The sequence below is a fragment of the Hyperolius riggenbachi genome, chromosome 9, assembly GCF_040937935.1.
Source record: "Hyperolius riggenbachi isolate aHypRig1 chromosome 9, aHypRig1.pri, whole genome shotgun sequence".
In the NCBI taxonomy this organism is placed as follows: Eukaryota; Metazoa; Chordata; class Amphibia; order Anura; family Hyperoliidae; genus Hyperolius; species Hyperolius riggenbachi.
Window position 1 is genome coordinate 61,787,658 of NC_090654.1, and position 13,441 is coordinate 61,801,098.

The 13,441-nt window shown below is 50.5% G+C and overlaps 1 long non-coding RNA gene across 1 annotated transcript in view; it reads right to left on the bottom strand.

The window, feature by feature from the left end:
• The window catches only part of LOC137532424 (uncharacterized), a 115,142-nt gene extending 103,882 nt beyond the window's left edge, over positions 1–11,260 (bottom strand). The window contains exon 1 of the long non-coding RNA XR_011023926.1: positions 11,132–11,260. This is a non-coding gene — a long non-coding RNA (uncharacterized lncRNA). The remainder of the gene's footprint in view (positions 1–11,131) is intronic.
• Between the last annotated feature and the right edge of the window lie 2,181 nt (positions 11,261–13,441).

Sequence of the window (13,441 nt, forward strand, 5' to 3'; positions counted from 1 at the left end):
ACTTATGGACTGCCGCTGTGCATGTGCTTCAGTCCTGGCTTGTGGTAATCACTGATGGATCGCCGCCGTACATGTGCTGCAGGTGTGGCTTATGGTTATCACTGATGGACCACCGCCGTACATGTGCTGCAGTTGTGGCTTGTGTTAGTCACTGATGGACTGCTGCCGTGCATGTGCTGCAGTTGTAGCTTGTGGTGATCACTGATGGACTGCCGCTGTGCATGTGCTGCAGTTGTGGCTTGCGGTAATCACTTATGGACTGCCGCTGTGCATGTGTTTCAGTCCTGGCTTGTGGTAATCACTGATGGATCGCCGCTGTGCAGTTGTGGCTTGTGGTAATCACTGATGGACTGCCAGCTGTGCATGTGCTGCAGTTGTGGCTTCTGGTAATTACTGATGGACAATGCTGTGCATGTGCTGCAGTTGTGGCTTGCGGTAATCACTGATGGACTGCCACTGTGCATGTGCTGCAGTCCTGGCTTGTGGTAATCACTGATGGACTGCCACTGTGCATGTGCTGCAGATGTGGCTTGTGGTAATCACTGATGGACTGCCGCTGTGCATGTGCTGCAGATGTGGCTTGTGGAAATCACTGATGGACTGCTGCTGTGCATGTGCTGCAGTTGTGGCTTGTGGTAATCAATGATGGACCATCGGTGTGCATGTGCTGCAGTTGTGGCTTGCGGTAATCACTAATGGACTGCCGCTGTGCATGTGCTTCAGTCCTGGCTTGTGGTAATCACTGATGGATCGCCGCCGTACATGTGCTGCAGGTGTGGCTTATGGTTATCACTGATGGACCACCGCCGTACATGTGCTGCAGTTGTGGCTTGTGTTAGTCACTGATGGACTGCTGCCGTGCATGTGCTGCAGTTGTAGCTTGTGGTGATCACTGATGGACTGCCGCTGTGCATGTGCTGCAGTTGTGGCTTGTGGTAATCACTGATGGACTGCCGCTGTGCATGTGCTGCAGTTGTGGCTTGTGTTAATCACTGATGGACTGCTGCTGTGCATGTGCTGCAGTTGTGGCTTGTGGTGATCACTGATGGACTGCCGCTGTGCATGTGCTGCAGTTGTGGCTTGCGGTAATCACTGATGGACTGCCGCTGTGCATGTGCTGCAGTTGTGGCTTGCGGTAATCACTTATGGACTGCCGCTGTGCATGTGTTTCAGTCCTGGCTTGTGGTAATCACTGATGGATCGCCGCTGTGCAGTTGTGGCTTGTGGTAATCACTGATGGACTGCCAGCTGTGCATGTGCTGCAGTTGTGGCTTCTGGTAATTACTGATGGACAATGCTGTGCATGTGCTGCAGTTGTGGCTTGCGGTAATCACTGATGGACTGCCACTGTGCATGTGCTGCAGTCCTGGCTTGTGGTAATCACTGATGGACTGCCACTGTGCATGTGCTGCAGATGTGGCTTGTGGTAATCACTGATGGACTGCCGCTGTGCATGTGCTGCAGATGTGGCTTGTGGAAATCACTGATGGACTGCTGCTGTGCATGTGCTGCAGTTGTGGCTTGTGGTAATCAATGATGGACCATCGGTGTGCATGTGCTGCAGTTGTGGCTTGCGGTAATCACTTATGGACTGCCGCTGTGCATGTGCTTCAGTCCTGGCTTGTGGTAATCACTGATGGATCGCCGCCGTACATGTGCTGCAGGTGTGGCTTATGGTTATCACTGATGGACCACCGCCGTACATGTGCTGCAGTTGTGGCTTGTGTTAGTCACTGATGGACTGCTGCCGTGCATGTGCTGCAGTTGTAGCTTGTGGTGATCACTGATGGACTGCCGCTGTGCATGTGCTGCAGTTGTGGCTTGTGGTAATCACTGATGGACTGCCGCTGTGCATGTGCTGCAGTTGTGGCTTGTGTTAATCACTGATGGACTGCTGCTGTGCATGTGCTGCAGTTGTGGCTTGTGGTGATCACTGATGGACTGCCGCTGTGCATGTGCTGCAGTTGTGGCTTGTGTTAATCACTGATGGACTGCTGCTGTGCATGTGCTGCAGTTGTGGCTTGTGGTGATCACTGATGGACTGCCGCTGTGCATGTGCTGCAGTTGTGGCTTATGGTTATCACTGATGGACCACCGCCGTACATGTGCTGCAGTTGTGGCTTGTGTTAGTCACTGATGGACTGCTGCCGTGCATGTGCTGCAGTTGTAGCTTGTGGTGATCACTGATGGACTGCCGCTGTGCATGTGCTGCAGTTGTGGCTTGTGGTAATCACTGATGGACTGCCGCTGTGCATGTGCTGCAGTTGTGGCTTGTGGTAATCACTGATGGACTGCCGCTGTGCATGTGCTGCAGTTGTGGCTTGTGTTAATCACTGATGGACTGCTGCTGTGCATGTGCTGCAGTTGTGGCTTGTGGTGATCACTGATGGACTGCCGCTGTGCATGTGCTGCAGTTGTGGCTTGCGGTAATCACTGATGGACTGCCGCTGTGCATGTGCTGTAGTTGTGGCTTGCGGTAATCACTTATGGACTGCCGCTGTGCATGTGTTTCAGTCCTGGCTTGTGGTAATCACTGATGGATCGCCGCTGTGCAGTTGTGGCTTGTGGTAATCACTGATGGACTGCCAGCTGTGCATGTGCTGCAGTTGTGGCTTCTGGTAATTACTGATGGACAATGCTGTGCATGTGCTGCAGTTGTGGCTTGCGGTAATCACTGATGGACTGCCACTGTGCATGTGCTGCAGTCCTGGCTTGTGGTAATCACTGATGGACTGCCACTGTGCATGTGCTGCAGATGTGGCTTGTGGTAATCACTGATGGACTGCCGCTGTGCATGTGCTGCAGATGTGGCTTGTGGAAATCACTGATGGACTGCTGCTGTGCATGTGCTGCAGTTGTGGCTTGTGGTAATCAATGATGGACCATCGGTGTGCATGTGCTGCAGTTGTGGCTTGCGGTAATCACTAATGGACTGCCGCTGTGCATGTGCTTCAGTCCTGGCTTGTGGTAATCACTGATGGATCGCCGCCGTACATGTGCTGCAGGTGTGGCTTATGGTTACCACTGATGGACCACCGCCGTACATGTGCTGCAGTTGTGGCTTGTGTTAGTCACTGATGGACTGCTGCCGTGCATGTGCTGCAGTTGTAGCTTGTGGTGATCACTGATGGACTGCCGCTGTGCATGTGCTGCAGTTGTGGCTTGTGGTAATCACTGATGGACTGCCGCTGTGCATGTGCTGCAGTTGTGGCTTGTGTTAATCACTGATGGACTGCTGCTGTGCATGTGCTGCAGTTGTGGCTTGTGGTGATCACTGATGGACTGCCGCTGTGCATGTGCTGCAGTTGTGGCTTGCGGTAATCACTGATGGACTGCCGCTGTGCATGTGCTGCAGTTGTGGCTTGCGGTAATCACTTATGGACTGCCGCTGTGCATGTGTTTCAGTCCTGGCTTGTGGTAATCACTGATGGATCGCCGCTGTGCAGTTGTGGCTTGTGGTAATCACTGATGGACTGCCAGCTGTGCATGTGCTGCAGTTGTGGCTTCTGGTAATTACTGATGGACAATGCTGTGCATGTGCTGCAGTTGTGGCTTGCGGTAATCACTGATGGACTGCCACTGTGCATGTGCTGCAGTCCTGGCTTGTGGTAATCACTGATGGACTGCCACTGTGCATGTGCTGCAGATGTGGCTTGTGGTAATCACTGATGGACTGCCGCTGTGCATGTGCTGCAGATGTGGCTTGTGGAAATCACTGATGGACTGCTGCTGTGCATGTGCTGCAGTTGTGGCTTGTGGTAATCAATGATGGACCATCGGTGTGCATGTGCTGCAGTTGTGGCTTGCGGTAATCACTAATGGACTGCCGCTGTGCATGTGCTTCAGTCCTGGCTTGTGGTAATCACTGATGGATCGCCGCCGTACATGTGCTGCAGGTGTGGCTTATGGTTATCACTGATGGACCACCGCCGTACATGTGCTGCAGTTGTGGCTTGTGTTAGTCACTGATGGACTGCTGCCGTGCATGTGCTGCAGTTGTAGCTTGTGGTGATCACTGATGGACTGCCGCTGTGCATGTGCTGCAGTTGTGGCTTGTGGTAATCACTGATGGACTGCCGCTGTGCATGTGCTGCAGTTGTGGCTTGTGTTAATCACTGATGGACTGCTGCTGTGCATGTGCTGCAGTTGTGGCTTGTGGTGATCACTGATGGACTGCCGCTGTGCATGTGCTGCAGTTGTGGCTTGCGGTAATCACTGATGGACTGCCGCTGTGCATGTGCTGCAGTTGTGGCTTGCGGTAATCACTTATGGACTGCCGCTGTGCATGTGTTTCAGTCCTGGCTTGTGGTAATCACTGATGGATCGCCGCTGTGCAGTTGTGGCTTGTGGTAATCACTGATGGACTGCCAGCTGTGCATGTGCTGCAGTTGTGGCTTCTGGTAATTACTGATGGACAATGCTGTGCATGTGCTGCAGTTGTGGCTTGCGGTAATCACTGATGGACTGCCACTGTGCATGTGCTGCAGTCCTGGCTTGTGGTAATCACTGATGGACTGCCACTGTGCATGTGCTGCAGATGTGGCTTGTGGTAATCACTGATGGACTGCCGCTGTGCATGTGCTGCAGATGTGGCTTGTGGAAATCACTGATGGACTGCTGCTGTGCATGTGCTGCAGTTGTGGCTTGTGGTAATCAATGATGGACCATCGGTGTGCATGTGCTGCAGTTGTGGCTTGCGGTAATCACTTATGGACTGCCGCTGTGCATGTGCTTCAGTCCTGGCTTGTGGTAATCACTGATGGATCGCCGCTGTGCAGTTGTGGCTTGTGGTAATCACTGATGGACTGGCGCTGTGCATGTGCTGCAGTTGTGGCTTGTGGTAATCACTGATGGACTGCCGCTGTGCATGTGCTGCAGTCCTGGCTTGCGGTAATCACTGATGGACCGCTTGTGGTGATCACTGATGGACCACCGCCGTGCATGTGCTGCAGATGTGGCTTGTGGTAATCACTGATGGACTGCTGCTGTGTATGTGCTGCAGTTGTAGCTTGTGGTGATCACTGATGGACTGCCGCTGTGCATGTGCTGCAGTCGTGGCTTGTGGTAATCACTGATGGACCGCCGCCGTGCATGTGCTGCAGGTGTGGCTTGTGGTAATCACTGATGGACTGCTGCTGTGCATGTGCTGCAGTTGTGGCTTGTGGTAATCACTGATGGACTGCTGTGCATATGCTGCAGTTGTGGCTTGTGGTAATCACTGATGGACTGCTGCTGTGCATGTGCTGCAGTTGTGGCTTGTGGTAATCACTGATGGACTGCTGTGCATATGCTGCAGTTGTGGCTTGTGGTAATCACTGATGGACTGCTGCTGTGCATGTGCTGCATGTGTGGCTTGTGGTAATCACTGATGGAGTGGTTCTGTGCATGTGCTGCAGGTGTGGCTTGTGGTAATCACTGATGGACTGGTGCTGTGCATGTGCTGCAGTTGTGGCTTGTGGTAATCACTGATGGATTGGTGCTGTGCATGTGCTGCAGTTGTGGCTTGTGGTAATCACTGATGGACTGCTGTTGTGCATGTGCTGCAGTTGTGGCTTGCGGCCATCACTGATGGACTGCTGCCGTGCATGTGCTGCAGGTGTGGCTTGTGGCAATCACTGATGGACCGCCGCTGTGCATGTGTTGCAGGTGTGGCTTGTGGCAATCACTGATGGACCGCCGCTGTGCATGTGCTGCAGTTGTGGCTTGTGGTAATCACTGATGGACTGCTGTGCATGTGCTGCAGTTGTGGCTTGTGGTAATTACTGATGGGCTGCTGCTGTGCATGTGCTTCATGTGTGGCTTGTGGTAATTACTGATGGGCTGCTGCTGTGCATGTGCTTCAGGTGTGGCTTGTCGTAATTACTGATGGGTGACCGCTGTGCATGTGCTGCAGGTGTGGCTTGTGGTGATCACTGATGGACCGCTGCTGGGTATGTGCTGCAATTGTGGCTTGTGGTAATCACTGATGGACCGTGCTGTGCATGTGCTGCAGTTGTGGCTTGTAGTAATCACTGATGGACCGTGCTGTGTATGTGCTGCAGTTGTAGCTTATGGCAATCACTGATTGGCTGCTGTACATGTGCTGCAATTAAGGCTTGCATCTGTAGTTAGATTCTACTTTGTTGGATCATTTTCAATTTGTCATTCTTGAAGTAGCTCGCAAGCTGAAAAGCGTGGCCCCCTATAACCTATATAGTCACCGAGACCTATTCACCAGTTGACACTGAAGGCAATCCATTCTGTGTGGTCTCTCTGAATCATACAGAGGGTGATCCGTCCACTGGCTGTACAGGGCAGTTTGAGAAATGACTTTTCTTTTTGTTGTACTTCACTAAACTGCACTACTACTACTTCCCTATATCAGTAATAATTATCCCCAATAGTCATATAACTTTTTGCTTGTGTTAAGATACAGAAAACAAGTCTCAAACAATCATGAAAAGTGGAAAAATTGATGAACAGATGGAAAAGTGAGCACTAGAAAGCAGAACGATTTGTAAAACAAAAAATGATGATGTCATTCTCTACTTTATTCAAAATAGACCCAGTGCTCACTAGTGGGGGGGATGAAACATTATTGTCTACAGTGTTGTCAGATGTAAAACTTGTTTCAGAGCAGAAGAATGTCATTATATGAGGGAGGTGACATATATCAAGGTCCCTTATCAATGGACACCTCCGCCTGACATTGCACAGTGTTTATCTCCCGAGTCCCCAAAAATAATATTTCTGTGATTTATCAAGACGTCGGGTGCACACCGCTGAAATTTCAATTACAAGCTGAGTCAACAATCCATGTTTATCCAGTCTGGCAGGTTACTGTACAAACGCTGCCAGGACGTTGCTTATCACCACCATCGGGTACCATGCTGGGTGACCGCAAGCTGCTGACAAGGACCAGACTCTGCGCTAAACTTATGAGGGCATCTGTCACCTCCGAAACTTTATAAAGTCACAGCAAGAGATGGAAGTGTGAAAGTTCTATATCTATCTGCTACTGTTATCACCAGGAAACCAATGCCTGACTGCCTGCCTGTGCTGGATTGGAAAGTGTTGGTGGGAAAGAAAGGAGCTTGCTCAGTGGGCGCTTAGTGGGCACACAGTGGGGTGGGGGGGGGAGAAGTGAACAGGGGGTGGGGAGAAGGTCACACTGGGTGTAGGTAGTAGGTGACTGGGGTTGTGGCCACCACACTTAGGAAGAGCACACAGAGTGTGTGTGTGGGGGGGGCTTGTAGAATGGTACAAGATACATGGAAAGAGGCGCCGAGGAATGATAAAATACGTTAAATACAAATTAAAAAAAGGGGGTGAGGTGGCTTACCTCAATGAAGACAACTTCACGTATTGAATGAATTTTTATTGCACTGGCAACGCGTTTCGTCCGTGCATACCCACTTTCTCAGGCTAAATAACAGTGCCTAACAGAGCTTATAGCCGCAAGTAAGGCGCCCTTGTAGGATGGTGCTCAATGGGGTGGTGGGGAGTAGAGGTAAGTAGGGTGGGAGTAGGTCACACTGGGTGTGTATAGTAGGTGAATGGGGTTGTGGCCAGCCCACTTGGGTAGAGCATACTAAGCGCGCGTGTGTGTGTTTGGGGGGGGGGGGTTGTGTAGAGGAGAGAGCTGAGTGGGAACACGATGGGGGATGGGAATGAGAGATGAGTACAGTGAAAGGAGCTCACAATGAATGTGGGTAAGAGAGAGGTGAGTGGGTTGCAATTGAGCACGCAGAGTGGAGGTGGGCAGCAGGAGTGTTCAGTGGGCACATAGTTAAGGGTGGGAAGGAGAGGTTAGTAGGGTGAAAGGAGCTCACACTGGGTGTGGGTAGGAGGTGACTGGGGATATGGGGAGTACACATGCTGAAATTGTGGTTGGGTAGAGCACACACTGTGGATGTGGGCAGGAGAGGACTGAGTGGGCATGCAGTGGGGAGTGGGAAGGGGAGGTGAGTAGAGTGAGGAGGAACTAACACTACACCAAGAGGTAAGTGGGGTTGCAGTGAGCCCACATTGTGGTAAGTGGGGTTGGATAAAGCACAGAGTGGGAGCGAGTGAGAGGGCACTGTGTTCAGTCAGCACGCAGTGGGGGGAGCAGCTAAATATTAAACCCGTTCCCTGGGCTACCCTGCATGTGGGTGGGGAGAGGGAGAAGCGAGCCCCCAAAGCCCCCCTCCCTATTTGCAGGGGCTGTTCAACCCCAAAGTGGGGATGGTTCAGACAAAAAATGGGGCTGGAGTGAGTTCATATGGGGGGAGGAGTGTAGGGGAGTTTTGTGTGCTGTGGTGAGGTTGAGCCGGAGAGGTGAGTGAAATTAGTGTGAGCTCACAGTAATGGTGGGTAAGAGAGGCAAGAGAGTAAGAGAAGGGTGGGTAAGAGAATGTAGTGCAAGTATAGCGGCTACAATGCATTGCCGAAAAAATTTAGAGTGCCACATCATCTAGGCTGAGTACATTGTACACCTTACTTTGCCCGTTGGAAGTCACATCATCATCTCTTCTCCCCCCTCCACAGCGACAGAATGTGTCTCGAGTTTGTAGCCCAGCATCAAGTCTCTACGGTATTCGAGCTCGGTGTTGGTAGGAGAAGTGCGCAGGGTTGTGTTGAGCACGCAGTAGGGGTGAGAAGAAGTGAGCAGGGTTAGGCTGAGCAGACAGTAGAGGTGGGTAGGAGAATTAAGCAGGGTTGTGTGGAGCACACTGTAGGGGTAGGTAGAAAAAGTGAGCAGGGTTGGGTTGAATACGCAGTAGAGGTGGGTAGGAGAAGTGAGAAGGGTTGGGTTGAGTACGCAGTAGAGGTGGGTAGAAGAAGTGAGAAGGGTTGGGTTGAGTATGCAGTAAAGGTGGGTTGGAGAAGTGAGAAGGGTTGGGTTGAGTACGCAGTAGAGGTGGGTAGGAGAAGTGAGAAGGGTTGGGTTGAGTACGCAGTAGAGGTGAGTAGTAGAAGTGAGAAGGGTTGTGTTGAGTACGCAGTAGAGGTGGGTAGAAGTGAGAAGGGTTGGGTTGAGTACGCAGTAGAGGTGGGTAGTAGAAGTGAGAAGGGTTGGGTTGAGTATGCAGTAGAGGTGGGTTGGAGAAGTGAGAAGAGTTGGGTTGAGTACGCAGTAGAGGTAGGTAGGAGAAGTGAGAAGGGTTGGGTTGAGTACGCAGTAAGGGGGTAGGAGAAATGAGTAGGGTTGGGTTGAGCAGTCAGTAGGGGTAGGTAGGAGAAGTGAGCAGGGTTGGGTTGAGTACGCAGTAGAGTTTGGTAGAAGTGAGCAGTTTTCGGTTGAGCACACTGTAGGTGGGTAGCAGAAATCAGTAGGGTTGGGTTGAGCCGTCAGTAGGGCTAGGTAGGAGAAGTGAGCAGGGTTGGGTTGAGTACACATTAGGGATGGGTAGGAGAAGTGAGCAGGGTTGGGTTGAGCACACTGTAGGGGTGGGTAGGAGAAGTGAGCAGGGTTAGGTTGAGCACATCATAGGGGTGGGTAGGAGAAGTGAGCAGGGTTGTGCTAAGCACACTGTTGGGGTGGGTAGAAGTGAGCAGGGTTGGGTTGAGCAGTCAGCAGGGGTAGGCAGGAGAAGTGAGCAGGGTTAGGTTGAACACACAGTAGGGGTGGGTAGAAGAAGTGAGCAGTGTTGGGTTGAACACACTGTAGGGGTGGGTAGAAGTGAGCAGAGTTGGGTTTAGCAGTCCGCAGGAGTATGGAGGGGGAGTGAGCAGGGTTGGGTTGAGCAGTCAGTAGTGATAGGTAGGAGAAGTGAGCAGGGTTGGGTTGAGCAGTCAGCAGGGGTAGGTAGGAGAAGTAAGCAGGGTTAGGTTGAGCACACTGTAGGGGTGGATAGGAGAAGTGAGCAGGGTTGGGTTGAGCAGTCAGTAGGGGTAGGCAGGAGAAGTGAGCAGGGTTAGGTTGAACACACAGTAGGAGTGGGCAGGAGAAGTGAGCAGTGTTGGGTTAAGCACACTGTAGGGGTGGATAGGAGAAGTGAGCAGGGTTGGGTTGAGCAGTCAGTAGGGGTAGGCAGGAGAAGTGAGCAGGGTTAGGTTGAACACACAGTAGGGGTGGGTAGGAGAAGTGAGCAGTGTTGGGTTGAGCACACTGTAGGGGTGGGTAGAAGTGAGCAGGGTTGGGTTGAGCAGTCAGCAGGGGTAGGTAGGAGAAGTGAGCAGGGCTAGGTTGAGCAGTCAGTAGTGATAGGTAGGAGAAGTGAGCAGGGTTGGGTTGAGCACACTGTAGGGGTGGGTAGAAGTGAGCAGGGTTGGGTTGAGCACACAGTAGGGGTAGGTAGAAGTGAGCAGGGTTGGGTTGAGCAGTCAGTAGCGATAGCTAGGAGAAGTGAGCAGGGTTGGGTTGAGCAGTCAGTAGTGATAGCTAGGAGAAGTGAGCAGGGTTGGGTTGAGCACACTGTAGCAGTGGGGGGGGGGGGGGAGAGAAGTGAGCAAGGTTGGGATGAGCAGTCAGCAGGGGTAGGTAGAAGTGAGCAGGGTTAGGTTGAGCACACTGTAGGGGTAGGTAGGAGAAGCAAGCAGGGTTAGGTTGAGCACACTGTAGGGGTAGGTGGGAGAAGCGAGCAGGGTTAGGTTGAGCACACTGTAGGGGTGGGTAGGAGAAGTGGGCAGGGTTGGGTTGAACAGTCAGTAGGGGTAGGTAGGAGAAGTGAGCAGTGTTGGGTTGAGCACACAGTATAGGTGGGTAAGATGTGAGCAATGAGTGAGAAAGTACACATTGGTAGTAGGCTTGCATTTATACACAGCTCCCCCTCCACTCTGCCTGTGGGACATTTTCTCATTATAGTTTCCAGACAGTCAGCAATTGCATATCATAGACTGAAGCAGTCTGTGTACTGGAGGAAGCTGGAGCAGAGTGTGGATGGAGTGTGCTATCATCAGTGCTAGGAGAGGAGCTCAGAGACTGAATTGTGTGTGCTGCTTGATAGAAGTATCTGTTGCTGGATTATGAGTGTTTATATTTGAATTGCCCTTTCTGTAATGCAGGATGTGAGTTCTGTATCTGCCTGTCTCTCTCTCTCATGGTGTGTAATGCAGAGTGTGTATCTCTGGTATCTGCTAGCAGCTTAAAGAGCAATTACAGATTATTATTTTTTTCCAATAACAAAAAGATTGACCCCCAAACTCTCAAATAACCCCTCACACTCACCTAAGCTGAGAGCCACCCACACCAGGCAGACAGAGCCTCACCTCTCTCCATACATTCAAGAGCCTGCCAGACCACACCCACCGGCTCCCAAAAACCCTCCTAAGCGGCTTCCCAAGATGCTCCAATGCCTCCTACAATCCTCTGCAATGTTGCCCCACCCCTCTTCAATGAACGAGTTATCTAACCACGCCCCTCCCCTGCAGGGAGAAGCAAGAGGATGGCAGCAAACTCCAGGCCACACATCCAGAAGACTATTCAGACCGGAAGTTCTTGCATGTTATGAGACAGGCTCCTTCGATGTTAGTGAGTATGTGGAGAGAGGAGTTAGGGAGAAATTTGGGGAGCTATGACTCAGGGTTCTTTTTGTTTGTTTTTTTATCTAAAGACAGATATTGGGGGCATAAGAAAATGGTCCTGAAATAATTTCCTGGCGTTTTCTATACAGAGGTAGATCTTGCAGATTCAATCACTTTGATAAATGTTATGGTAAATCTGTCACTAATACCACAGGTTGATTATCAGGTCCTTAATGCCTGGTACACACTATAAGATTTTTTGGCAGATTTACTGTCAGATTGATTATTTTCAACATGTCCGATCTGATTTGTGATTGATTTACAGGTGTTTTCCGTTCACTTCTACCAGAAATCGATAAGAAATCAGATCGGGTATATTGGAAAAAATCGATCTGACACAGTGGCTAGCTAAGAAGCTGTGGTCCCCAGTGCAAGTTTTACATTTGGGCTCCCAAAGCACTTTATACAAAACAATTGATGTGACGCACCAAAACCTGCCAATGGCAACTACAGTGTCAGAGGTGCAAGAAGAGGATGGGAAACAGTTTTTAATGATCACTACTATTCAAAGCATCTATAAAAGTGAATATTATCAGCACAGGACCAAAAAAGAGCGAATACTGTGGTCGAGGGATGGCCCCTCGGGTCCCCTCTGGCCCAAGGGCCCTGATGTGGTCGCAACCTATGCACCCCCTATTGCTATGCCACTGACAGTAAATCTACCAGAAAATCTCATAGTGTGTACCTAGCATTATGCAGTTTATGGAACAGTTAAAAGGTATCAGAAAAGTGGGAGGATTAATGTTTGCTCAATTTTTTTTTTTGTAGTTATAATCCTAACTAGATTAAATGCACTGTCTGGTACATCTCTATAATTTTCTTATTGATCATTTATTTACTCAAGGGTCTTTGATAACATGGATGGCTGTTTTTTTAAAAGGGGCCTATTTATAAAAGAGCAGTAATTTGTAGGTACCGGTATTCACTTTTTCCCACATTACAGCATATCACAAAAGGAGAGGTGTTTTTTTTTTTTATCAACGTCTAATGCCTTTTTCTATGTGTTTTATGTGCAGAAATGATTATTGTGTAGCTGCCAGTCATAATTAGCTGCATGATACAACGGTGGCTTGGCTGATCAGTTGTGGCCTGTTCACACCAAAGGCTGCCCAAAATAGTCCTTACTGTTCTTTTTGCTGCCGTTTACACCTCCTGCTGCTCGTCCCTGTAGATCTCTGTGCAGACACGAATTGACAAAATAGTCGTAACTGTAGATTCTTGTTAAAGGGGAAAGATTACTTTTCAATAATAGTCTAAAGCCTCATACACATCTGTGCAGACTGTCACCTGCAGAGATCAGGATCCATGTGGCGACAGTTTTGGTCCGTGTGCTGTTCAGGCACTTCCTTAGTCTGTGGCTGTCTGATGCATGCTGTTGCTTGGAGGGGATGACATATGGCACATAGTGGTACGGGATGGTTAGGAGGAGAACAATGGGCTCAGTGTGCTATCGACTGAGAAAATCTGGCACTCCAAATCTCTTGGTGATGCATCAGGGCTGCCATACGCACTAGTTTCTCGGCAGGGGTTGCCCCGCCTCGCCACCTTTGCCAAAAACCACCTAACATGAGTACGAAACCTAACCTTAAAGTGTACCTGTAGCGGAAAAAGTGGCCCTATTGTGTATTTACCTTGGGAGGGGGAAGCCTCCTCATCCTCCTCCGCACCCTGTTCCAGCACTGGGACCCTGAAAAAGGGCTTGTCGTTGCACTAGCACTGTCTTGCTCATCATTCTTTGGAAAAAAACAGGCCGAATCAGGTCCACGCTACTGCGAAGTCGCTAGCCGTATGCACCTGCAAAATAGCATGGACCTGATTGGGCTCTGCTATTTCTGCCAAAGCCTTAGCAGGACAGTGCTAGTGCACTTGTGCAGAGAGGCTGCTTTTCGGGGGTTCCAGCGCTGGAACGGGCTGATGAACGAGGACAGGATAAGCCTCTTTAGGATCCAGGAGC